Source organism: Bos mutus, chromosome 9 (genome assembly GCF_027580195.1).
Source record: "Bos mutus isolate GX-2022 chromosome 9, NWIPB_WYAK_1.1, whole genome shotgun sequence".
NCBI classification, from domain to species: Eukaryota; Metazoa; Chordata; class Mammalia; order Artiodactyla; family Bovidae; genus Bos; species Bos mutus.
This window is the reverse complement of record NC_091625.1, coordinates 91,051,526-91,067,181: the sequence shown is the minus strand read 5'-3', so window position 1 is coordinate 91,067,181 and position 15,656 is coordinate 91,051,526. Positions and strand designations below refer to the sequence as shown.

The 15,656-nt window shown below is 41.7% G+C and overlaps 1 long non-coding RNA gene across 1 annotated transcript; it reads left to right on the top strand.

The window, feature by feature from the left end:
- The first annotated feature begins 1,627 nt into the window (after positions 1–1,627).
- LOC138989238 (uncharacterized) lies at positions 1,628–8,376 on the top strand. Its single transcript, XR_011465483.1, has 3 exons — positions 1,628–1,757; positions 4,759–4,891; positions 7,376–8,376. It is a non-coding gene; the product is annotated as an uncharacterized lncRNA (long non-coding RNA).
- The last annotated feature ends 7,280 nt before the right edge of the window (positions 8,377–15,656 follow it).

The following is a 15,656-nucleotide window of genomic DNA, read 5'->3' as shown; positions in this document are numbered from 1 at the left end:
TTAAAGGAATCTGCATATTGTTCTCCATAGCGCTTGCATCAGTTTGCATTCCCACGAAGAGTGTAAGGTGGGACCCTTTTCTCTGCACTTCATGTTTGTAGATTTTTTAATGATGCCCATTCTACTGACGTGAGATGATACCTCATTGTAATTTTTTTTTTTTGCATTTCTCTAGTAATGAGCAATTTTAAGCATCTTTTCATGTGCTTATTATGTCTTCTTCGCAGAAATGTCTGTTTAGGTCTTCTGTCCACTTTTTGATTGAATTGTTTGTTTTTCTGGTATTGAGCTGCATGAGCTCCTTGTATATTTTGGAGATTAACTCTTTGTCCGTTGTTTGATTTGCTATTATTTTCTCCCATTCTGAGGATTGTCTTTTCACCTTGCTTATGATTTCCTTTGTTGTTAAAGTTTTTAAGTTTAATAAGATCCCATTTGTTTATTTTTGTTTTTATTTCCTTTACTTTAGTAGGTGGGCTATAGAAGATCTTGCTGTGATTTATGTCAGAGAGTGTTCTGCTTATGTTTTCCTCTAAGAGTATAATAGTTTCTGGTCTTATATTTAGATCTTTAATCCATTTTGAGTTTATTTTTGTGTATGGTGTTACGAAGTTTCAAATTTCATTCTTTTACACATAGTTGACCAGTTGACCCAGCACCACTTGTTGAAGAGACTGTCTTTTCTCCATTGTATATTTTGTCTCCTTTGTCAAATATAAGGTGTCCATAGGTGAGTGGATGTATCTTCAGACTTTCTATCTTGTTCCATTGGTCTGTATTTCTGTTTTTGTGCCAGATAATTTGCTATTAATAGAAGAAACTAAGAGATAACCTAAGGAGATTTTAAAGAAGCTGAAATATGAGTTTGGCTTAGGAGGAAATGCCAGGGTTTCTGTACTATTTGCAAAGTATTTTTATACACTTGATAACAATCTACTTTATAAACACTTTTGTGACAGCAACGGTCCATATCACACTAATTTGCATTTGCTATATGTAGTGCCAAATAGAATTCTTCTCGTTACACTTCATGCTCCAGAAATATCAAACCACTTGTAAGTCTGCAAGTGTAACGTACTCAGCCAGCACGTCGCGTTTCTCCAGCGCTGCTTGGTATGTCCGTCCCAGCTTACACGTTGCAGATTCCTGCTCTTCTAAGTCTAGGCTGAAATATTATGGCCTCTACAATTATTTCCTTGTGTGTGCATGCGTGTGCTCAGTCACCCAGTCGTGTCCAACTCTTCGAAGCCACATGGACTCTAGCCAGCCAGGCTTCTCTGTCCATGGAATTTTCCAGGTAAGAATACTGGAGTGGGTTGCTATTTCCTTCTCTAAAGGGATCTTTCCAACCCAGGGATTGAATCCGTGTCTCTTGCAGTTTCAGCATTAGCAGGTGGATTCTTTATCACTGAGCCACCTCCTGCTGCTGCTGCTGCTGCTGCTAAGTCGCTTCAGTCATGTCCGACTCTGTGCAACCCCACAGACGGCAGCCTACCAGGCTCCCCCGTCCCTGGGATTCTCCAGGCAAGAACACTGGAGTGGGTTGCCATTTCCTTCTCCAATGCGTGAACGTGTAAAGTGAAAGTGAAGTCGCTCAGTCATGTCCGACTCTGTCCATGGGATTTTCCAGGCAAGAGTACTGGAGTGGGAGCTGCCATCGCCTTCTCCGGAGCCACCTGGGTTGCCCACAATTATTTCCTTATCTCAAGATAAACTTCCGGAGCTTCCTCTTCCATGGTCTCATGGCGTGTCTTGAGGTAAATGTGTCTATTTTAATCTCTCCATTTTACCATAAGACTGTAAAACAATTATAGGTCTAGAATGTGAGGGGGGAATTTGTTTGTTTTTTGGTTTTTATTGGTCTTGCTCTTTTTGGTATCTAGAGCAGTTAGTTGCACTTGTCCAACAGTAAGAAGTCATCAAGAAATAGATTGTGAATGAATGGAAATTAGAAACCATTGGTGATCCATAAGTGCCCTGGTAACCAAGAACCTCTATAATATTTTCCATATTAAAAAAAGAAACTTCCAAAATCATATGAAAATATTTTCCCTAAGTGTGGTGTCATTATAGGATTGGAAACCAGTGAGGCCAACCCTAAGGAGAGCTGTCTGACAGTTTGTCCGTCTTTCCAGCCCTGATTTTCTGAGCAGTTCCCCAGTGTCTTCATGGATTCCCCTTCTTCAGGCACTACTTTCATTTCCTGGTATTCTTCTCTACATAAAATCAGAAAAAAGTTTAGATTCTATTTGTTTGTGCTCATTACATGATGGGTTATCAATTAGGAAGTTCCAACATGTTACCTTAATTATGTACAAATAATGTAGTCTAGTTTGGGATACAAATTTCCTTTTAATATTCAAATTAATTTCAAGATTTCCGGTTTCAAGTAGATGAGCTGAGCTCATACCTTTTAACTTTTCTTTCTTCCATCCCAGTGAAAACTTGTAATAATGAAAAAAATGTGTAAAATCATCACAGCAAAGGGAGGAAAGATGGACAAGGATTTTAACCTATTAGGTAAGATGGGAAACAGGTGAAACAACAGCTGATCATGTAGAATAGGTGGCCCATCGCCTAAAACAATGTACATTGCTGTCATAAGACGGCCTACTGGCCATGCTGAACGTTGCAGACACTCAGAATTTGCAGACACCATGCGCAGCGTGTGTATGTATTAGTCATTTGGTTGTGTCTGACTCTTTGCAACCCCATGGACTGCAGCCCACCACCAGGCTCCTCTGTCCATGGGATTCTCCAGGCAAAAATACTGGACTGGGTTGCCATCCCTTTCTCCAGGGGTTTTTCCCAAGCCAGGAATCAAACCTGGATCTCCTGCATCGCAGGCAAATTCTTTACCAACTGAGCCACCAGGGAAACCCCACCATGCACGGTAGGGGATGCTAACAGCAGCGAAAGTAATGTGAAGAATAATGGACGGTCTTCTTTTTTTTTTTTTTTTTTCTGGAGACAGTAAATAAAGTGGACACAATCTGGAGGAGAAGAAATGTCTGGGCAAAATCAGGGCACCTTTGGCATTCTGGAACATGGGGCTTCCTCCGTGTCCATCTTTAAGCAACACCTGCCGGTTGGCAGACTCAGCCATAGATTCAGAACATCTCATCAGCTTTTCCAGTTCTCCAGTCTTAAATACGATGACTGAAGATCATGGAAATGAATGAGGAAGAACAAGATAGCAAGCAGGAAAACTGATCTGAGGCGAAACAAATGGACACAGGAAACATAATAGAACATGATTTTATTTTTCCTCTAATGACTAATCTCTTTAAAATTCTAGGTTTGTAACACAAGGGAAAGATACCCTGAAAAAGCGACAATCAGAAGAAAGATTTTCTTAACAAAAATGCTATGGAATACCTGAGGGTGGGGTGGGGGGCGGGGAAGCTGAAGAGAAATCTCAGGAAGTTGAGTAAAACCAGATGGAAAAAATAAGGTAAGGGTGAGAATCATTGCAGCGGGTCCAACAACAGGCGAGTTGTCTGTCGTTGTGCGGCTTGTGCGGTCCACAACGTGTACGGGACATTCAAGATGGACCTGAAATAAGAGATTAGAAACAACGGGCGAGGAAAGGAGAGCTTCCCAGAGTGAAAGTGTGCGTCTTCAGACTTATAGGAGTCGTGGGAGGGCCAGCAAAAGCCAACACGCAAACACAGCACTGTAAACTTTCAGAGCATTGAGGCTAAAGAGATTATTTTCATTTCTATTATTCAGCTAGTGTATTTAGGCAATGGCACCCCACTCCAGTACTCTTGCCTGGAAAATCCCATGGACAGAGGAGCCTGGTGGGCTGCAGTCCATGGGGTCGCTGAGTCGGACATGACTGAGCAACTTCACTTTCACTTCTCACTTTCATGCATTGGAGAAGGAAATGGTAACCCACTCCAGTGTTCTTGCCTGGAGAATCCCAGGGACAGGGGAGCCTGGTGGGCTGCCGTCTATGGGGTCACATAGAGTCGGACACGACTGAAGCGACTTAGCAGCTTCAGTTAGGTTATTTTGCATCGCAAATATAGAATTCTATTGGGCCTTGCCTGTTGGTCCAGGGAAGACTGTGCTTCCAATTCAGGGGGCGTGGGTTCAATCCCTGGTCAAGGAGCTAAGATCCTACATACCTCATGATCAAAAAACCCAAACATAAATCAGAAGCAATATTGTAACAAAGTCAATAAAGACTTTAAAAAATGATCCACATGAAAAAAATCTTTTAAAAAATTCCTTTAAAAAGTTTTAAAAAAAGAAATGCAGAAAGTTTTTTGCTTATGTTTTACAGGCAATTTCAGGACCAAATTTTTAAGAAATACTTTCCTTGGATAAAACTGCTTATGGAGAATAATTAATTATTAATAACTTAATTAATAATTATTTAATAATATTATTAATTTAATTATTAATTTGAGTTTAATTATTTAATAAATAATTTTTCTATCATTTTTTCAATTGAAAGTGTTTTCTGTATCCTGTTTAAGAAAGATTTTTCTATCCCAAGGTAATGAATTTTTTCCTCTGCTATCTTCTAGTAACTTTATTGCTTTGTATTCCATAGTTAGATCTATAATCCACCTGGAATTAATTTTTGTGAACGGTGTGAGGTATGGAAAACTTTGATTGCTCCATTTAGTTGCCTAACTGACCCAGCATCATTTACTGAAAAGACAGATTCTTTTCCCCACTGCTGCATGTATGTGTGTATATATATATGTATGTATTTACATTTTTAAAATTTACTTATTTTTTTAGACTGAGCAGTGTGGATTGTGGCATCTTAATTCCCCCATTAGAATCTAACCTGTGCCTTGTGAACCGACAGTGCAGTGTCTTAACCATTGGACTGCCAGGAATGTCCCTGTGTATGTGTTTAAAAATTACTCTTGTAAGTAAATGTGTTTTTTTTTTTTTTGCTATGTTCTGTGACTTGATTATTATATGCACAAGTAGATGCAAATGTATTTAAAGTTTCATTTGTAAATTATAATTGAGTCATAGCTCATAAGAAAATCAGAGGAAAAAGAAGAGGCAGATACTACTTAGGTTAGAAATGGGAGAAGGCAGAAACAAATATGTAAGGGATTTCAACAATGAGAAGGTGGATCTGAGCCCCCTTGATGTGCTCTCAGATGATTAAAAGGAGAATATATGGTCTATGTTAAAGTCTAGGTCATGGCTACTGGAAAGATCGACCCGAACAAGTTTGAATACACCCACATCTCCAGATTGGTGAGCTGATTAGCCATGATTTAAGTTACAATTTAAACCTGAGGCAGAGCAAAGAACCCACAGGTCGCTAGAAGATACTAGACGTGGGCTTCCTACACATTTTAAATTACTGAAGAAAGTTAGGACAGCAACGCCCAATGAGCGTGATTTAGATTTGAATAAAATGATTCATTGCCAAGTAATTGTGTTGTTCATTCCCTATTCCTTACTCTGAAATTCTTCCCTGTAATGACTAAATAGAAATCGTGCCATCTGAGGTCCCCAGATTCCAGCCTCTTACATTTAGAGACTTAGGAGGAAACAAGAAAATGCCGAAGATGACTGCATCCAGAGTTTCACTTGATACTTTTCACTTTCTAGAAGGGAAGTCTGGATTTCTGCCTCTGGCTGGTGATCATATAAAGATAATGAAGAGGTTTGCATGGGGGCAAGAAGGTGGTACAGGCCTCAGGGTTAAGAGTGAAAGAGCTTGGATGTTTATTTCACTGCAGATGATAATGCGATAGCTCTCCATCAGTTTATTAGGAATAATCTTTCACTCAGTTCATGTACAGTCATCTGATTTACTCACTTGGTTGGCATATCCATGGCCAGCTGTTAATAGAGCTTTTAGGTGAGGGGAAAAAAAGTGTATGGTCTTCGGTGTTCCCACTGAAATATGTTTTCAGGCTTATAATAAGTGGTACGTGGTTTGAGACACTCTGGAATTCCCTCAGTGTGAAGCCAAAGAAATTGCCATGTAAGCACAAAGTGCTACATGTATTATCACAGTCTGTTCAAGCTCTGAGTTGTTAGTTGAACCATTTTGCAGTTGAATTATTGATATTATGAAACACTTGAGAGCTTGTATCATGTATGTAATCCAATCTCTGAAGTATCTAGTACCGTGCTTTGAGTATATAGGTACTTAATAAATGCTTTTTGATTGATTCCAAGAAAATCTTTAGCACAATTCTGTACTACTAAAACTGAGCTCTATTGAATTGGGGATAGTCAGGTGAAAGAACACTCAAAAACAACAAAGTGATTCAAAATGCTGTCTCCTTTGTGGTTACAATAACCATTGCAAAGCAGACACACAAGAAAGAAGAGGACCTCATAATAGCTCCTGATTTCAGCAATCTGAGCCTTTATCTTTCAGTTTGCATGGTTCCCAGCATCTACCTTTTGTGAAGCAGTATAAAAATTCCCCTGTGATTCCCTCAATAGTCTTAACAGCATCTAAATTCTTGAGGGAAAACTCCGGGTGATTTTGTTTTCAGCTCCTAAAATCCACGTCCTTTGTCTTTCCTTTAATAGTCAGAGTTTTTCTGTTGAGCTAGTTAGCTCTATCAGCCATCCTGCACCCAGGGGTAGAACATTTTGCTTGTTCGGGGTACAGCCAGTCCCGCTGGAAGAATCAGGAGACGACTAGTGAGTAGTTCCGGAGACTGGACAGTATCTTTACTATGCCGAAGCCCTCCAAATGAGGGTTTAACTTAGCCTTACAATTGTTAGCATTCCATCAGTGTGAATTCTGGGTTTGGTATGAAAGTTTTGGTATGGAAAACTTTGCACCTGATCAATGTTTTCCCTCCCTTCCTTATTCCCTGAATGTCCTTAAACGTACTCTGGTAAACCTTCCACTCCTGGGTACATAGGTGTGGCCTTGGGAAATAGTGACATGTAAAACCATTTCTAGGTCTTGGGAGGTGCCTTGAGGATATATTTTTGATTTGATGTCCTTCTGGATCTTCTCATATTAGTTCAGTTCAACAAACATTATCGATTTCTTCCATATGTGCAATGTTAACCCAAGTGATGGAGATGCAAAGATGAGTCGTTTCTGTTGTCAATGGTAACAATATAAGGCAATGATTCCCAAACCTAGGGCATGCTGCTTACTTGGAGAGGCCAAAGCATATCAATACCTGAGCTGCTACATTCAAAATCTTTTTTAAAAAATATGTCTTGGGTGGAGTCTGGGCATCAGTATTTTTTTCAAAAGCTCCCCAGGTGATTCTATTAATAATATATGGTGAAGACCAATTAACCTAATAGGTGAGCTAATACAACTTAACATTTATTGAGGACTGCTTTATGCCAGGCATTATTCTTTTTTCATATTTTATATCATTTTATTCTTCCAATAACCTAATAGGATGAATATACTGTAACTTCCATTTATGAATGATCAAACAAATCAGGACAAAGTTTAATGACATATCTAAGGCTACTGGAAGTCCCTTGCACAGCAAGATCAAACCAGTCAATCCTAAAGGAATTCAACCCTGAATACTCATTGCAAGGACTGATGCTGAAGCTGAAGCTCCAATCTTTTGGCCACCCGATGTGTAGGAGCCAACTCATTGGAAAAGACCCTGATGCTGGGAAAGATTGAAGGCAGGAACAGAAGGGGACAACAGAGGATGAGATGGTTAGATGTCATCACTGACTCGATGGACGTGAGTTTGAGTAAACTCCGGGAGATGGTGATGGACAGGGAAGCCTGGAGTGCTGCAGTCCATGGGGTTGCAGAGTCGGACACCACTGAGTGACTGAACAAGTCTAGAGCATCAGAATGTGGAAGAAGCAAGCATCAACACCAGAGTCTGCTCTGGAGCCCGTGTTTCTCAGCACTACACACACTGCCTCAAGTTACCTTGAGTGACTTAATTCGACAAGCTCTTTCCTGATGGCTGATTGTGAAATATATGGAAGGAGGTCAGAGCTGTTGATTTTGACCGTGATTGAGGCAGTTGGGGAATATTTTACAATGGTAGAACTATTTGAACTTAACCTTAAATGATGAATATGATTTATAAATAGAGAGGACAGTTCAAACAAAAGAGATAGTCTCTGAAAAGTCACTCAAAAGATGGGCACGGAATATTCCAGAAATGTGTTCTGTCTTTTGGGTGAGTTCTCCAGTTCCTTTAACCCTTTACCTATGAACGATCTATTCTCAATGTCCCAGCCTGCCTAAAAAGTCCACTTTTCCTCAGGGCTTTCTCCTCTCTCATCTTAATAGTTCAAGATTCATAGATATATGTTTTAATATACTTCATGTTTTTAAAACTAAAATGAGTAAACATACCCATGGAAGCCCTTGTTCACTGTTTTGGCCGTGTCTTTCTTAGCACTTGGTTCTTCTAAGCCACAGCACTGATAAATTGGGGTAGATAGTACCTCAGGTAAAAGAGTCTTCGTAACTGGGACTAGAAGTTTTAATAATAAAACTGTCATAATAATAAAAAATAAAATATTTTTATTATAATAAAATAATAATTTAAAAGGCTGTCATAATTAAAAGAAAAGATGTTAATGATTATCTCCATGCCCATCCTTACTGGAGAGACTTTTGTTCTTGGAATGTCATATTTATGTATTTATGAAGTGAGCGGTAAATAGAATAGGGTGAGATTCACCAGACTCCGGGGGCTGTTGACAAGGGACCTTCACGAATGTCTCATATAGGCTGCATCTGCATATGATGTGGTAAACCGAGGTAGCTCTCCAGAGATGTCAAGTCAAGTCCAGGAGGTACTGTGTGGGTAGAGCTGCTGTAGGTATGCTGAAGGCATGGGGCTAGAACTCGAAAGCAAGCACTTGGTGCCACAAGACGCTCCTTATAAGGTAATAGGGTTGGTCCTTCCAGGCTGACCTGGCCTCATTCATACATGGTGTAAAAGACCGTGAACTTGCGTTCTGGGTTCCTCTGACACGGCCAAGTCCTCACTTAACCTGGGCTGCACTGACCACCTCTGTTGACCACTTAACTTGGTGCTATCGACTGAATTGTGTCCCTTCTCCCCCTCCCCCCATTGACATGTTGAAGCCTTAGTCTCCAATGTGGCAGTATTTGGAGATGGGTCCTTGGCAGAATATTCATTGGAAGGACTGATGCTGAAGCTAAAGCTCCAATCATTCGGCCACCTGATGCAAAGAACTGACTCATTAGAAAAGACGCTAATTCTGGGAAAGACTAAGGGCAAGAGGAGAAGGAGGTGACAGAGGATGAGATGGTTGGATGGCATCACCAACTCAATAGACATGAGTTTGAGCAAGCTCCAGGAGATAGTGAAGGACAGGGAAGCCTGGCGTGCTGCAGTCCATGGGGTCGCAAAGAGTCAGACATGACTGGGCGACTGAACAACAAAGATGAGGTTTATGAGGGCAGGACCTTCAGGACAGGATCGGTGCCCTAGTAAGAAGAGCTTTCAGAGGGCTCTCTTCCTCTCTCTCCTGGGTGAGAATGCATCAAGAAGGCGGCTGTGTACAAGCCAGGACGAGTCCTTACCAGGAACTGAGTTGGCTGTCAAGTTGATCTTGAATTTCCTGGTATCCAGAACCCTGAGAAATAAATTCTGTTGTTAAGCCTATGGTGTTTGGTTACAGCAGCCCAGACTGACGCTTGGGAGCACCTTGTTGAGAGAACAATGGAAATGTTGGAGCGCTCATTTGTGTCTGTGGTCTGAGGTGTAGGGTGGTTTTTGGTGAAAGCTATTGAGAAAACAACCTTGAACCCAGCTTGAGCTGTCATTCCTGTCCATTAACCCTCTTATCTTTCCCTCCATTACCTTGTGATTGCAAACAAGATATCCTATTTTGTGTTGCCAGAAGATAAGTGAGTTGTGTTTGAGTTTTGGGTAGACTATAGCTCAGATGATAAAGAATCTGCCTGCAACGCAGGAGACCTGGGTTCAATCCCTGGGTCAGGAAGATCCCCTGGAGAAGGAAATGGCAAGGCACTCCAGTATTCTTGCCTGGAGAATCAAATGGACAGAGGAGCCTGGTGGGCTACAGTCCATGGGATTTCAGAGTCAGACAGGATTGACCAACTAACACAGACAGACAGCTTGACAACCAAGTTCAAACTTTATTAAAAGAATAAACAGCATAATCTCTCTTTACAGAAGTGAGATGCTTTATTTAGTTATCAGTGAAGTGTATTTGGTGAAAAAAAGCAACCTCAGGATCTGTGGGACTCTGCTGACACCTGCTGGACACATTGAATAAGACACCCATACCCCACAGGAGAGTGACCTCTAGTGAGAAAGCCTTGGAAATGTTCTTTGTCATTGAATGTGTAAAGGTTCAGAATACCATTGGGACAATATACAATTAGAAGGAAGAAGGGTGAGAGTGTAAGTACTGAGCATATTCAAACTCATCAGTGATGTTCAGTTCTTTTCCCTGTGAAGAGATGTACCAGAATTCAATTTTAATGATTGTAGCTTGTTTTATGGATTTATCGTTTTGCATTCACGTGTTGTTTTATACTGAAAGCTACATAATTTAGTCGTTTGGAGCAAAGGCTCTGGAGTCAGAGCCAGGGTTAAAACACAGGATTTGTCACTTTCTAAATTTTTGGCCCTGAGCAGGTTATTTAACTTTCCTGTGACTTGGTTTCCCAGGCTTAAAATGTGAACGACTGTACCTGCGTCAGAGAGATGAGAACACTGCCGGACAGGAAGTAAAATCTCAACAACTGTCAGCATTTTTATTACAAGAATAAATACAGTCCCTGTTCAGTTCAGTTCAGTTGCTCAGTCATGTCCGACTCTTTGCGACCTCCTGGACCGCACCATGCCAGGCCTTCCTGTCCATCACCAACTCCCAGAGTTTACCCAAAATCATGTCCATTGAGTCAGTGATGCCATCCAACCATCTCATCCTCTGTCATCCCTTTCTCCTCCTGCCTTCAATCTTTCCCAGCATCAGGGTCTTTTCAAGTGAGTCAGCATGAGGTGGCCAAAGTATTGGTGTTTCAGCTTCAACATCAGTCCTTCCAATGAACACTCAGGACTGATCTCCTTTAGGATGGACTGGTTGGATCTCCTTGCAGTCCAAGGGACTCTCAGGAGTCTTCTCCAACACAACAGTCCCTATAGTTTCTATCATTCTGTGATAAAATAATCTCTTAGCAATCTCTTTGGCAGGAATAAGTGGAGGACAGATGACTCATCACAAGGATGAGGGAGCCATTCTACAAAAGGGGGGATTCACATTTGTGCTTGTCACCTCATACCACCTAGATGGAGACTCCATGGAGACGAAGACATCCTAGCGCTACGAATGGGGTGGTTCTGGCTATCAGAGGAAGTCCGGTTGTTGTGAGTGAATGTGCAGTCACAAGGATGGCCTTGGATTAATGTGTATGGTTATTGGGTGGGCAGTGATAAAACGCCATGAAGTGATTAGTCATTGGAGAGGGCTAGGACTGGACGCCTGCCCTGTAGGTCCTCAGATATTGTCATTATCTTCTCGAGGTGTCCAGCTGGAATTACACAGAGGGGTATATGGCGTGAGTGGTATAGAACCCACATGACAATGCATTTTGCTTTAAACTATCACAAGTGGGACTTCCCTGGTGATCCAGTGGCTAAGACTTCGCCTTCCAATGCAGGGGTTGAGAGTTTAATCCCTGGTTGGGGAAGTAAGATCCCATAGGCCTTTTGGCCCAAAAGCTAGAACATCAACTGAAGCAACATTGTAACAAATTCAATAAAGACTTTAAAAAGGATCCACATCAGAAAAAGTCACAAGCAAAAATAATCCTATGTGGGTGAAATTATTTTGCAATCTTGAGAAGACACCTTTTGGTTCATGATGGTTTTCTCTATTTTCGCCCATTGCCTCAATATCTAAAATCCATTCGAGGTAGTACATCTTAGTTTGCAATTAGAGAAAAAGCAAATACCCGTGGGAGGGGTAGTATGTTGATTTAAGTTTATTCTGAGTATAAATGACGAGTCTGAGGTGCTCTGCGGAGAACAGTGTTGAGGGTGTGAGGAGGCAACCACAAGGGTGGAATTTTGTAATGACGACCCAAACGGTCATGGAAAGGACAGAATTGTAATAGCGAATAGAAACTCTGCCTAGGGAAAAGCGTGCCCAGCATCATTATTATTTATTCACTTACTTAAAAATTATGCACTGAATAATTTTTACTTAAAAATTATCCAATGAAAGGAATTCAAGTCTTCTTATAAAGATGCACATCATTTATCAACATCAACTGAAAATAAATTAGAAAATGTAGGTGAATAGAAAACGTGGGGAGGAAAGAGGCGGGGCCAGGAGTGACGTTGACGGAGGCATGCGCAATGCTGGCTACTTCTGCACACGGAAGGAGGTGAACCCCAGACGCGGCACGAGTGTTCGGACAGTCCCTGTGGCGAAGAAATGTGTGCCCATCATGCGCTTTGTAGTGAACTAGAACCTCGGAGAGTGAGCCCCGGACATGCATTTTGAATAGCGATTCATGTTATTCTGATACACCAAGACCCTAAGGCTTACCCTTCTCCTTATTCTCACCTGGCCCCTTTCATCAATGTCTTGCCTTCCAGTCACTCTGATGTGGGTGCTGAGGCAACAGCAAGATATCTATTCCAGATAAAGTACTGGAAAATCATCTGAGAGTAGAATAAAATGTTTTAGGAAATTGCTTTCTTTGATAGCGATCAGTTGACTAATATAAAGGAAGAAAAAAAGCTTTGAGAGTGAAGACTGGAATGAGATTATCTCCCCTTTATTTCTAAAAATTAAATAATTTAAACTTAAAATGTTTTACACGTAAAAAAAGAGTGGGACATGACTTAGCAGCTGAACCAAAAAGAGTTTTACAGACAAATACGTTTATAAATGAGACGTCCGAGAATCTTAAAAAGTCAACTAATGAAATGATTCTTTAATACTGCAGAGTTCTTGGCTCTTAAGGAAAAAGTGTTGGGCTTGTTAATTATTTGGGAAAACCTCAGTGAAGTCATTCCCAGACGATTTAGGAATGCTGATTTGTCAACTTGCATTTCTTAATTGCTTAATGAAGTCTACAGTTTGCTGAGCACCAGTCTGCTGGTGCTCCTTGAGTGTAACATTTTCAAAGAAAACGAGATCAGGGCACTGGTACTCTCTTCCCACTGTGTGTGTGCCTACCATTTCTGAGTGTGTCTAAACATGAAGTATGCATTGATTTTCATACACTGATTCCCATTACTAGGACATCATTTGAATCTATGGTAAATTTAAATTTAGAGTAAATGCTTTGTCCTCTGTCTCTGATGTTACTGTAACTGAAGAAATTCAGACGCACGGAAGGTCATGTCAGGCGTTTATGTAAAACTTATTAGAGCTGTTTGTAAAGGTACCTTGTGTATTATTGCTTTGTGCATGCACTTTACAGGAAATCCTGTCATTCTGTCATTTCCTTCCATATTTCAGCTCTTTCTCATTATAAATAAAAACCTTTATTGCTAACGGCCACTGAGCCACACGAGATGGGGCGTGGACCTCCATGAAGTCTCGCTCAATCTTCACTGAGGCTTGAGGATGGAAGGTGGGGGCTGAATTTCGCATTCACTGCATTGCCAGGTCCAAACTGCTGCCTAGCGTCATCACTAGACGACCTTCCCATGAAGACTTGACACACTGAATCACAAATATATTCGCTCACCCATTGTTCATCTGCCTTCTCCCTCGTTAGCAAAGCTAACTCCATCGCTGAGACAATGGTCATTTTTGTAGGATTTTTTTTTTACATAGACTTTTAATAAAGGTCACTTATAAAAATTACCCAGAGATATCTAGCTTCCATTCTCCTCTTCCTCCCTATTGCCCCCTTCCCCTTCTGGAAAATGCAGGATTGTTTGTAAAAGCATCAATAGGAGATAGCTTGAAACCACTAATTTGTATAGAATGTACATGTTCCTCTTACACTATTTGTTTATTTATTTTTGGCTGCGCTGGGTGTTTGTTGTCCAGGCTTTCTCTAGTTGCAGCGAGCAGGAGCTAGGCTCACAGGCTGTAGGCACCTGGGCTTCAGCAGTTGTGGTGCTGGACTTAGTTGCCCCTCGGCATGTGGAATCTTCCCGGACCAGGGACTGAACCCGTGGCCCCTGACTTGGCAGATGGATTCTTAACCACTGGACCACATGGGAAGTCCCATAGCATATATATGTTCTTGATTCACCCCTTGAGAGAGAGCCATGCAACCGGCATCAGAGTATGTTGTAAGAAATAAACTTCTGGGTCTTTCAAGTCCCCGGACTTTAGGGGTACTGATTCCATCGCATAGTCTATTCCATCCTGCCTCCCAGCACTTGAGTTTTAAAGTGAAGTGGTGCTCAGAGAGGGAAGTCACAGTTCCAGTTCCTGCATGCAGGGCATGTCCATGAGATGGCCGTGTTTAAAATACGACCACATTGATCTGTGACTCAGGTGAAGATACAGATCATTCTGATGACGGGTGGGAAGCTTTGTTTTAAGTTTTGTCTTGGGATGTAATGTCTGACTGGCCGTCACCATCAGAAATAGAATGAGGCTCTGGCACTCAACACAGGACACAGGTCAGCCTGCACTGATGCACCTTTGGGTGCCCCAGGGGCAGCGGGACAGCTCGTGAAGCCTGAGAGATATGCTGCATGCCCCCTCAGGCACTCATCCCATCCCCAGGGAGCCTGGATTTGTATTATAATAAGTCCTACCTGTTCTGTTGGAGAAAGCAATGGCACCCCACTCCAGTGCTCTTGCCTGGAAAATCCCATGGATGGAGGAGCCTGGTGGGCTGCAGTCCATGGGGTCGCTGAGGGTTGGACACCACTGAGCGACTTCACTTTCACTTTTCACTTTCATGCGTTGGAGAAGGACATGGCAACCCACTCCAGTATTCTTCCCTGGAGAATCCCAGGGACGGGGGAGCCTCATGGGCTGCCGTCTATGGGGTCGCACAGAATCGGACACGGCTGAAGTGACTTAGCAGCAACAACCTGTTCTGTACTTAGTGTAGTCAAGATATTGAAAGCAGGTGTGGCTTAGAAAGCAAGTGTAGCTTAAAAGGCTTCCTAAAATCAACAGCAAAATAGTTGCAAAAATTGCCAAAGTCATTTTCAGAAAAGGTGATTTCCTAGTCCAGTTCCACATTATCATCATCACACTTAGCAGCACCTGTGACCCTGCAGGGGGTTGTCTGGGGGGAGGGGAGTTGGAGGAGTGATGTAACTACTCTTTAAAGCAGCAGCAGCAATTTTTAGACACTTTTAATTGGAGGATAACTACTTTACAGTATTGTGATGGTTTTGCCATACATCAACACGAATCTGACATAGGCATACATGTGTCCCTCCATCCTGAGTCGCCCCTGCCCCCACATCCCTTCAGGTTGTCACAGAGCCCCGGCTTTGGGTGCCCTGCATCATACATCGAACTCGCACTGGCTATCTATTTTACATATGGTAATGTATATGATTCAATGCTATTCTCTCAAATCATCCCACCCTTTCCTTCTCCCACTGAGTTCAAAAGTCTGTTCTTTATCCCTGTGTCTCCTTTACTGCCCTCCATGTAAGATCGTCAGTACCATCTTTCTAAATTCCATATATATGTGTTAATATACAGTATTTGTCTTTCTCTTTCTGACCTACTTTGCTCTGTATAACAGGCTC